Below are 9,489 nucleotides of genomic sequence, written 5' to 3'. Positions count from 1 at the left end.
TACATTCTTAAACCTTTTATCAGCAGATGTTGTTGGACACGAGTAGGTGTTAATTGTGCCGTCCTTATCTTTTATGATTGTGAAATTCGCGAATTCGACTCATCATCGATTTTCGCCTACCATGATCAACATGACGGTTGACACTAGTGGATAAGAATCCGCTTACCCTACCAAAGCACATAAGTTTACATCCGATAGTTTCATTGGTATCTATTTCTTTTTTTGTTATCACGTTATGTAAATCCAAATAGAATACGCTAATCGAGTATGCGATGGAATAGGATCTAAATATCATCTTTCTTAACTATGTTTTTATTTGATTTATTTAAGGTTGGATGTTTTTGATGAAAAATTGGATTTTATTGTTTTCTGAAAAAAGTTAAATAACAAAAATACCGAAATCCAAAACGGATAGTCCGTAACGAATGTCAAAATCAAAAGCTCAAACACATCAAACGAAGAAGTAATACATTTTAAGGTCGAATGTTTTTAAATTAAAAAGAGAATCCACAAATGATGCAAGAAAGGTGTATTTAGTTGGTATTCACTAATACACGTTGCATTTACTATTATTTACTAAAAGTATGGTAATTGCCTTCCTGCAGAAAACCATAATGTCAGTTTGCTTCAAATAGAGCAAAATAACACGTAAAAATTGCATCTTTGACATGTTTTGATACATAGAGGGATAATAAACACGTTTTCAATTGTTAAAATAGAAACCTACATATGTTGTAGATAAACTCATCATAAATACCAGGATTACAATTTGTGTTTATGCTAGACGCGCGTTTCGTCTACAAAAGACTTTTCAGTGACGCGTGAGTCCCAAAAAATTTAAAAGGCCAAATAAAGTACAAAGTTGAAGAGCATTGAGGACTAAAATTCCAAAAAGTTTTGCCAAATACAGCTAAGGTAATCTATTCCTGAGGTAGAAAAGAATTAGTATTGGAAGGAACTATTGTAAAAGTTGTTCTTGAAATACTTGATACAATTTACTGGTCCGCTTCTTTTGGAGATACATTGTATTTTTAATGTTGAGTCTTAGATTTATGTAAGTCTTGTATGTTTGGTTTTTTTTTAAATTTTGGTTCCTTTATATGTTTCAGAGCTTATGGTGAACTCCATTTTCACTGAGGTTTCTTATTCATAAAATTATATAAGGAACTACTTAATTGTTCAATTGCAATCATTTCAATACTAAAGTAACATCAAAACGTATGATTTTTTTTTTTACACGTCATACTAATATTTATCATGCTCAATTTTAAAAATATAGAATTTCTCATCAAACAAATGGAAAATAAGAGATTCAAGTTTCTAACCATAAGTTCTCAAATCATTGTGGACACCCATAACGATTCTGTGAACAAATACGTATACACCGAAGGCAATATCATCAGAAAGATAGACGTTTTGACCGACAATATGTTTGTTGGGTGCCTTAGGAATCTACTTGTCGTAACTTTGTGTGTATTCATATGAAACAGTGTTTATCCAAAACCTTCTAAAGACAAATACATAAAACAATTTGAAAAGTTCTTGAAGATATATATTGAGAATGTCTTGTCACTCAGTGAATGCTTGTATCGCTTATATAGCTTCCGTTTGTTTCCTCTAAAGTTGATGTGTTCACCTAAGTTTTGGTTTGTAACCAGAATTTGTTTCAGATAAATCGATTTCAACCCGCGTGTTTGTTTACAGAAGACGGTCTATTAACAGGGTAATTCGCATTTCGCAAATACTGATTCAGCAGAGAAAAATAAAAAGACTGGAATCTGCATATTAACGGTCGCCAACGCGCATGACCGATATGGTGTATTTGTGTCTAACTAAAAGCGATCCGTGTTGGTAGTCAAAAAATCTGAAATATCATAATAGGCGCCAGCATTATAAATTTACGGATTCCATGATATAACATATTTTAACATTTGGCCTAGTGTGGATTTGAATGAGGGAAAAATTCATAAAAAGCATTTTCGATTTCTTTAGGTTTTGTCTTTATCTTGATTCGTATATTCTAAATGAATTTGACCATGTAATCTACTGTTACCTGTAAATAATATACTGAGCATAGATATGTCCAGTTATGCATATGTAATTAGAATATATACTAATCGCATTTATATAGCACAAGGTCGATACCGCTGGTGGTGAACTGTTAGTACCGGGAGGTATCATCATCGCAATTTTTAGTGCTTGGGTACTGACCAGATCAATAACAAACCTTAAATTCTTCATTGATAAATAAATTACTAAGGACCTAAGGTTCAAATTCGCTCTAGCAAAGTTGATGTTAGTTAACCTACGACATTCTTTTTATGTCCCATTTAGTCATGATCATATAGCATCTCACGTTCGAGATATAAATACCTCCTTGGATTGCAAATGTTTGGGTTTGAGCGTTTTTAAAGGTAAATCAAGGAGAGCTCTTTGGACTCATGCAGTTTACAGTATGTGTTTATCAAAACGACACTAAAAAATACTTTTTAAATTTTTTGAATGTTCTATTGCTGATAATAAATATCGGAATAACTGGTGTCATGTGTCTAAGTTTTAAGTCGGGATCATTGGGTCTCGAATCAAAATTTGTACAGTTGACATACTTTGTTACAAAAATCTCCCAAGTGTATAATGGTTAACAAAGACATTGAGAGGTTGTAGAATTGTTCTGTTTATGTGATTAGTTGGGAAGATGCCTCGAACATCAAAATGGTTTTCTGAAAATCATTTTATACTCTGATTTTCGGAAAGGATAAACATGTATTAATGGATTGATAAGATGAGTATATTAACGTATGATCGCCTATGAGACAGCTCTTCACCAGCTGATACCAAATGACGTAAACGTAGGCAGCTACATGTCATCGTACGAACAATGAGAAATCTATTCCGCACAGCAAGCTATACAAGGCTGCAAAATTACAAATTAAAAACAATTCATTTATCCAATCATCTTCGTAAAATTCTTGGTCGAACAATTTTCGTTGTTAAACATGTTTGTGTTCATTCTATTTCCTTTTGCTTTATTCGTATGAGGCAGACTTCATAGTAGAGCTTATTAGGAAAGAAAATAGCATTATTCTTTGACTTCTCGTTTCGTTATGTAGATGATGTCCTCTCACTAAATGATTACAAACTTGGGGACCATGATAAACGTATCTAACCCAATGAGCTAAAATTAAGGAATATAATCTTTCTAGTATCTTTACTTGTATCTACAAATTGACAATGATGGTCGGCTGAAACAAGAATGACTGTTTCATCTTTTGAAGTGTGAACTTTCCATTTCTATGTTGCAGCACCTGTATATTGACTATATATATCCATGCTGACTTGATATTCAATCGATTGCATTTTCTATCATCATTTACTTGGTTTAGTGTTGCTGCTTATATGGAAGCTATTGAACCAATGGTTCCAATTGGAAAAGCTGAAGTTATTTTTAAATGTTAAACGGACGTTATCACGAGTTGTTTGGCCTTTATGGAATATCTGTTTCATGTAACCACACCCCCTGCTCTCTTTCTTCTTTGTGAGGTCACCGAAAGAGACATGCCACTAACTCTATGCTTTTTGATGACTTGTTTGTCTTTCTGACTTTGTACGGTTTTTTTTTTGCCATGACATTGTCAGTTTCTATTTGACTTTATTTGTGTTGAAAGTACTGTTTGCATCTTTCACTTTTTTTAAATAACAGCTTTTGAAATTGTTGATGATAGGTACATACAAATTTTATCATTAAGATCATACGCCAATAAATATTAAGCCATATCTTCGTTTTACCATGACAAAAACCCGTAGGAACTCAGAAGAAAGGGATTTACAGTAGAACAAAACCTAAATAAAACATACAGATTGCCAGAAGCGCAACTACACAAATTGATTTGTTCACAAGATAAGTTTAGGTCAATGTACACTTTACAAATTCCAGTATTTAACACGGTGTTTGTGGCGCCAAACGAGTTGCAACAGGACCTTTTCCTCAAGGTAGACGTTCGATCTTCATTGTAACAGATTTCATGCGATAGTATGGTATTGAACAATTCCATTGGTACCAAAAGCTACCAGAGTGATCAGGTTCTGTTCCAGGAAAGTAAAGTTCATTCGGATTGGCATAGGTACAACATTTGTTTTACTATCCATCTTTCTGTGTCAAAGCACACTGCCCATTTGAATCATTAACATTGTCTCGATCTTCTATGGACAATTGTTGTCCGCTCAAATATAATGGCTGATTACTATACAACATAGTACCATCTGTATTAAACACAACACATTGATATTTTGCTATATCTTCATTTTCAATTATACACTAGGCTTTCAACATAGAGCATCGTATATGCTGTCTTTTATTTGTAATTACGTACATATCTAGAATGATTTACAACTTAAACATTTTGAGGAGGAAATACACTGACTTTATTACAAGTTAGACTTATAAGTATGTTTGATAATATCTTAGCCACGTGTGGAGCAGGAGCTGCTTACCCTTCCGGAGCACCTGAAATCACCCCTAGTTTTGGTTGGGTTCGTGTTGTTTATTCTTTAGTTTTATATGTTGTGTTATGTGTACTATTGTTTGTCTGTTTGTCCTTTTCATTTTTAGCCATGGCGTTGTCAGTTTATTGTCAATTTATGAGTTTGACTGTACCTCTGGCATCTTTCGTCTCTCGTGTAGCATAACATATCGTTAGTTTGTAGAATCGTTTTCATATAGTGTAAACGAGACCATTTCTTTACGCACAGAGGTTATCAATCGACTGGGTCAAATTAGGTGAACATTCCACTGTAACTCTGAGTTATCACATCGTACTTGTTAAAGACATGTAAACTGTGAGGTCAACAAAGATTCCAAATGCATCAATCAAATAATACGAATAACTAGCTGAGGAATAAACCTTGTGTGTTGATTGTAATGTTGAATACTGAAACATTCGTTATTTCTTCTCTTGCACATGCATGCACTTAACTCTTTTATTTCATTAAAATACCCACTGAAAGGCCACTGGCAGACTGAGTGAGCGTAAAATCAATATTACCGTTAGCAAATGACAAACAAATTATAGGTAAATGATTCAGTATTATTACCAGCAAAAGTATTGCGGTTGTCCACTGTTACGGGAATACCTCTAATAGTACCAAAAATGTCAGGTTTTGAAATCCACCGTCACATGACTTTTACAAAACCGTATACTTACTCTTGAATCGAATTCGGTAATGACATGATGTATACCATATTTTCTTAAATAGTCCGTCGATAAATTAAGAAACTAGAACCCGTTTCAACTCCCTCAGTCAATTTTTTTCTTAAATGTATTTGTTTGTTCTTTTTATGTGTCTTTCATATGGCTCCCGTGTATAATTGCATTTATAAGAATGTCACAAATACATTAAATATCAACTGACAAATGAATTGAACTATGTTAATAAAATTGATATATATGTGTATTTTATTTTTAGTTGATAATAACAAAACATTGAACCTTTATATATGACACATAATTGAAAGGGTGTTAGAGCAGATTGTTACGCCGAGAAAACATTGTCAATCGTGAAGTATAATAAAATAAATCATTACATTTATTTCACAGGTTTCCCCTCTATTATTTTTTACACATAGAAAGTAAACATCTTTCTAATAAACCAACAAAAATAATAATAAATAATTACATATTGAGGTCTGCAAAAAGTTTATTCGGGTCGGTTGGGACAAGAAGAATTTACAATAGAAAAAAAACTAGATAAAAAAAACAGGTTACTCGAATCACAATAACACAAATTAATTTGGTCAAATAAATAAATTTAGGTAAATGAACAATTTGTAAATGTCAGTATCAAACACGGTCTTTGTAACGCCAAACAAGCTGCATAAGAACATTTTTCTCAAGGTAGACGTTTGATCTTCATTGTAACAGATTTCATGCGATAGCATGGCATTGAGTCATTCCATTTGTACTAGTATATACCGGAGTGATCAGGTTCAATACCAAGAAATTAAAGTCCATTCGTATTGGCATATGTACACCATGTGTACCACCACCCACATTTGTGTGTCAAAGCACACTGCCCACTTGGATCATCATCATTGTCGATATCTCTTGTGGAAAATCTTTGTCCAGTCAAATTTAATGGCTGAATACTATCCAACATGGCATCACCTGAATTAAAGGCAGACCATTGATATCAATTGTTCATCTTAGAGGCTACCTTTTATTAGTGATTACTTATAGATCTAGCATTATTTCCAGCATAAAACATTTTCTGGAGGAAATACGCTGACTTTATTCAAAATCAGACTGACAGTTATGTCAAATAATATCTTACCATAACATATTATAAGGTTATATTATTACGCAAAATGTCAAGTTTGGACATCCACATTAAACTGTATACTTACTCTTGAATCGTATTCGGTAATGACATACTTTCGTATTAAATTATAAGCATGATACCTTTGATAACTATATATTCATAATCCGTCGACAAATTAAGAAACTCGAACCCGTTTCAACTCCCTATCAAAGTTTTTCTAAAATTAGTTTGTCTGTTATATTTAGGTGTCTTTCATATTGCTCCTCGAGTATTATTGCATTTATAAGAATGTCACAAACAGCTTAAAGAACAACTGACAAATGAATTGAATTATTTTAATAAAATTGATAAATAAAAAAAAAAATTAAACAAACTTTGTTATCCTGTCAAATTACATATATATATATATATATATATATATATATGGTCTAGCGGGACGGCTGCAGTGCAGGCGATTTGGTGTCACGATATCACAGTAGCATGGGTTCGAATCCCGGCGAGGGAAGAACCAAAAATTTGCGAAAGCAAATTTACAGATCTAACATTGTTGGGTTGATGTTTAGACGAGTTGTATATACATTATGTACACAGCCATGTATCACCATCATTGATGGCGATCCGATGGATACATCTGTTGTAGAGTTGTCACTGACTCAGACGTACTTATGAATATAATTATTTTCTGTGACTGTATATTACATTAATTTGTAGGATCCTTTACTATAGATAATTTAGCTGATCTGTAACAATAACATCTTCATGCCTTATATATCATGTACTGTAGTACGCCGCTAGATTAAAACTGACGTGGAAAGGTAACACATGCCCACCGAAAGCTCTTTTATTGAGAGCCCAGGTGGTCGTGTGGTCTAGCGGGACGGCTGCAGTGCAGGCGATTTGGTGTCACGATATCACAGTAGCATGGGTTCGAATCCCGGCGAGGGAAGAACCAAAAATTTGCGAAAGCAAATTTACAGATCTAACATTGTTGGGTTGATGTTTAGACGAGTTGTATATATATATATATATATATATATATATATATATATATATAATATATATAACTCGTCTAAACATCAACCCAACAATGTTAGATCTGTAAATTTGCTTTATATAGGCATTTTATTTTTAGTTGATACCAACAAGACGATGTTTTCCAATTTTATACCTCTCTCAATGAAACTTTAAAGATAACACATAGTTGAAAGAGTGTTAAAGCAGATTGTTACGCCGATAACATTGTCAGTCGTGAAGTATAATATAAAAAAACCATGACATTTATTTTACAGGTATCACCCCTATTTATTTTTTCTACACATAGAAAGTAAACAACTTTCAACAAAACCAAAAGCCAAGTCAAGGTACCTCCTGAAATAGAAAAATAACTATTTTATTTTATTTTATTTAAGGTTCAAAAGTTCACGAATAAAACTTAGCTATACATTTGTTTGTAATATTATGATAACATTAATATGCATGATTCTATGTAATTCCGCTACTACACTTAGCCAATTGTTAATAATAATTTATTGTTAACTTACCTTAATACTGTGTTTAAGTTAATTTGTTATCCACAGGCTAAGATAAAAAGAGGGGCAAAAGCTACCAAAGGAACATTCCAGCTCATAAGTCGAAAACAAACTGACACTGCCTTGTCAAATAAGGAAATACGACGTAAAGACATACATAAGAATACCAAACACTAAATAAAATAAACTAGACAGAGCAACTCAGACCCAACAAAAAACTGGGATTGATCTCAGGTACTCAGGAAGTGTTAGCAGATCCTGCTCCACATATTATAACACACGTCGTGATGTTCATGAAAGTAGAAATCCTGTGTCAAATTCGGTAGTTCACCTTAGAGGAAACGTGGACGGGATTGAGGCTCCACCAATTTTATAATATCCGTGGTCATCTTTTAAACATTGATTCCATTTATGTCATCCAAATCGTGAAGGAATCCAGAAATTGTCAAACGGATGACTTCATCTTACCATTTGTGGAACATCTCGTACTGATAGTAACTATTACTCAAAACATCCCCGCTGTAACCTGCCAATGTAAATACGTAATCTACACACTCAGCTGCCATACTAAACATCTCTTACTGATAGTAACTATTGCTCATAGCATCCCCGCATGTAACCTGCCAATGTCAATTCGCAATCTGTAAATTCTTCTGCTATACTTAAAATCTCGTACTGATAGTAAATATACTCATAGCATCCCCGCTTTTCACGCCAATGTCAATTCGCAATCTGCAGACTCTTCTGCTATACTAAACATCTCTTACTGATAGTAACTATTGCTCATAGCATCCCCGCTGTAACCTGCCAATGTTAACTCGTTATTTGCAGACTTATCTGCTATACTTAAAATCTCGTACTGATAGTAAATATTACTCATAGCATCCCCGCTGTCATCTGCCAATGTCAATTCGTAATCTACATACTCTTCTGCTTTACTGAACATATCGTACTGATAGTAACTATTACTTACCAGCATTTCCGCTATACCCTATCAATGTCAATTGGTAATCTGCAAACTCATCCGCTATACTTAACATATTTTGATGAAATTAACTGACAACTTACCAGCATCCCCACTATAACCGGCCAATGTCAATTTGTACTCTGCAGACTCATCCACTATACTAAAAGAGGGACGAAAGATACCAAAGGGACAGTCAAACTCATAAATCTAAAACAAACTGACAACGCCATGGCTAAAAATGAAAAAGACAAACAAACAACAGCACACACGACACAACATAGAAAACTAAAGAATAAACAACACGAACCCCACTAAAAAACTAGGGGTGATCTCAGGTGCTCCGGAAGGGTAAGCAGATCCTGCTCCACATGCGGCACCCGTCGTGTTGCTTATGTGATAACAAATCCGGTAAATAGTCTAATTCGGTAGGTCACATTCAGGAAAGGGAAGGGGATTGTAGTTACGACGTAAGGAAAATATCCGATATCATTTATGATACGGTTATTCCATAACGGTCAACCAACTCGTGATGGCGTCCGTAAAATTTACGAAGGGATGATTTCAACTTCACCATTTGGAACTCTTGGTTTAATAGCTTCCTTGTGAGCAGCAACCCTCTATCAAGAAAATCATGATAGGAAATGCAAGCACGGGAATATCGTATCAATTGGGAGATAT

General features: G+C 33.9%; 1 long non-coding RNA gene across 1 annotated transcript; it reads right to left on the bottom strand.

Moving 5' to 3' along the window:
- Window positions 1–5,430: 5,430 nt before the first annotated feature.
- On the bottom strand, window positions 5,431–8,976 carry LOC139522342 (uncharacterized). The gene is made up of 2 exons (XR_011664391.1): window positions 8,913–8,976; window positions 5,431–6,161 (listed from the first exon to the last, which is right to left on the bottom strand). It is a non-coding gene; the product is annotated as an uncharacterized lncRNA (long non-coding RNA).
- Between the last annotated feature and the right edge of the window lie 513 nt (window positions 8,977–9,489).

The sequence above is a fragment of the Mytilus edulis genome, chromosome 5 (genome assembly GCF_963676685.1).
Source record: "Mytilus edulis chromosome 5, xbMytEdul2.2, whole genome shotgun sequence".
Classification (NCBI taxonomy): Eukaryota; Metazoa; Mollusca; class Bivalvia; order Mytilida; family Mytilidae; genus Mytilus; species Mytilus edulis.
This window is presented reverse-complemented; position numbering and strand designations above follow the sequence as displayed.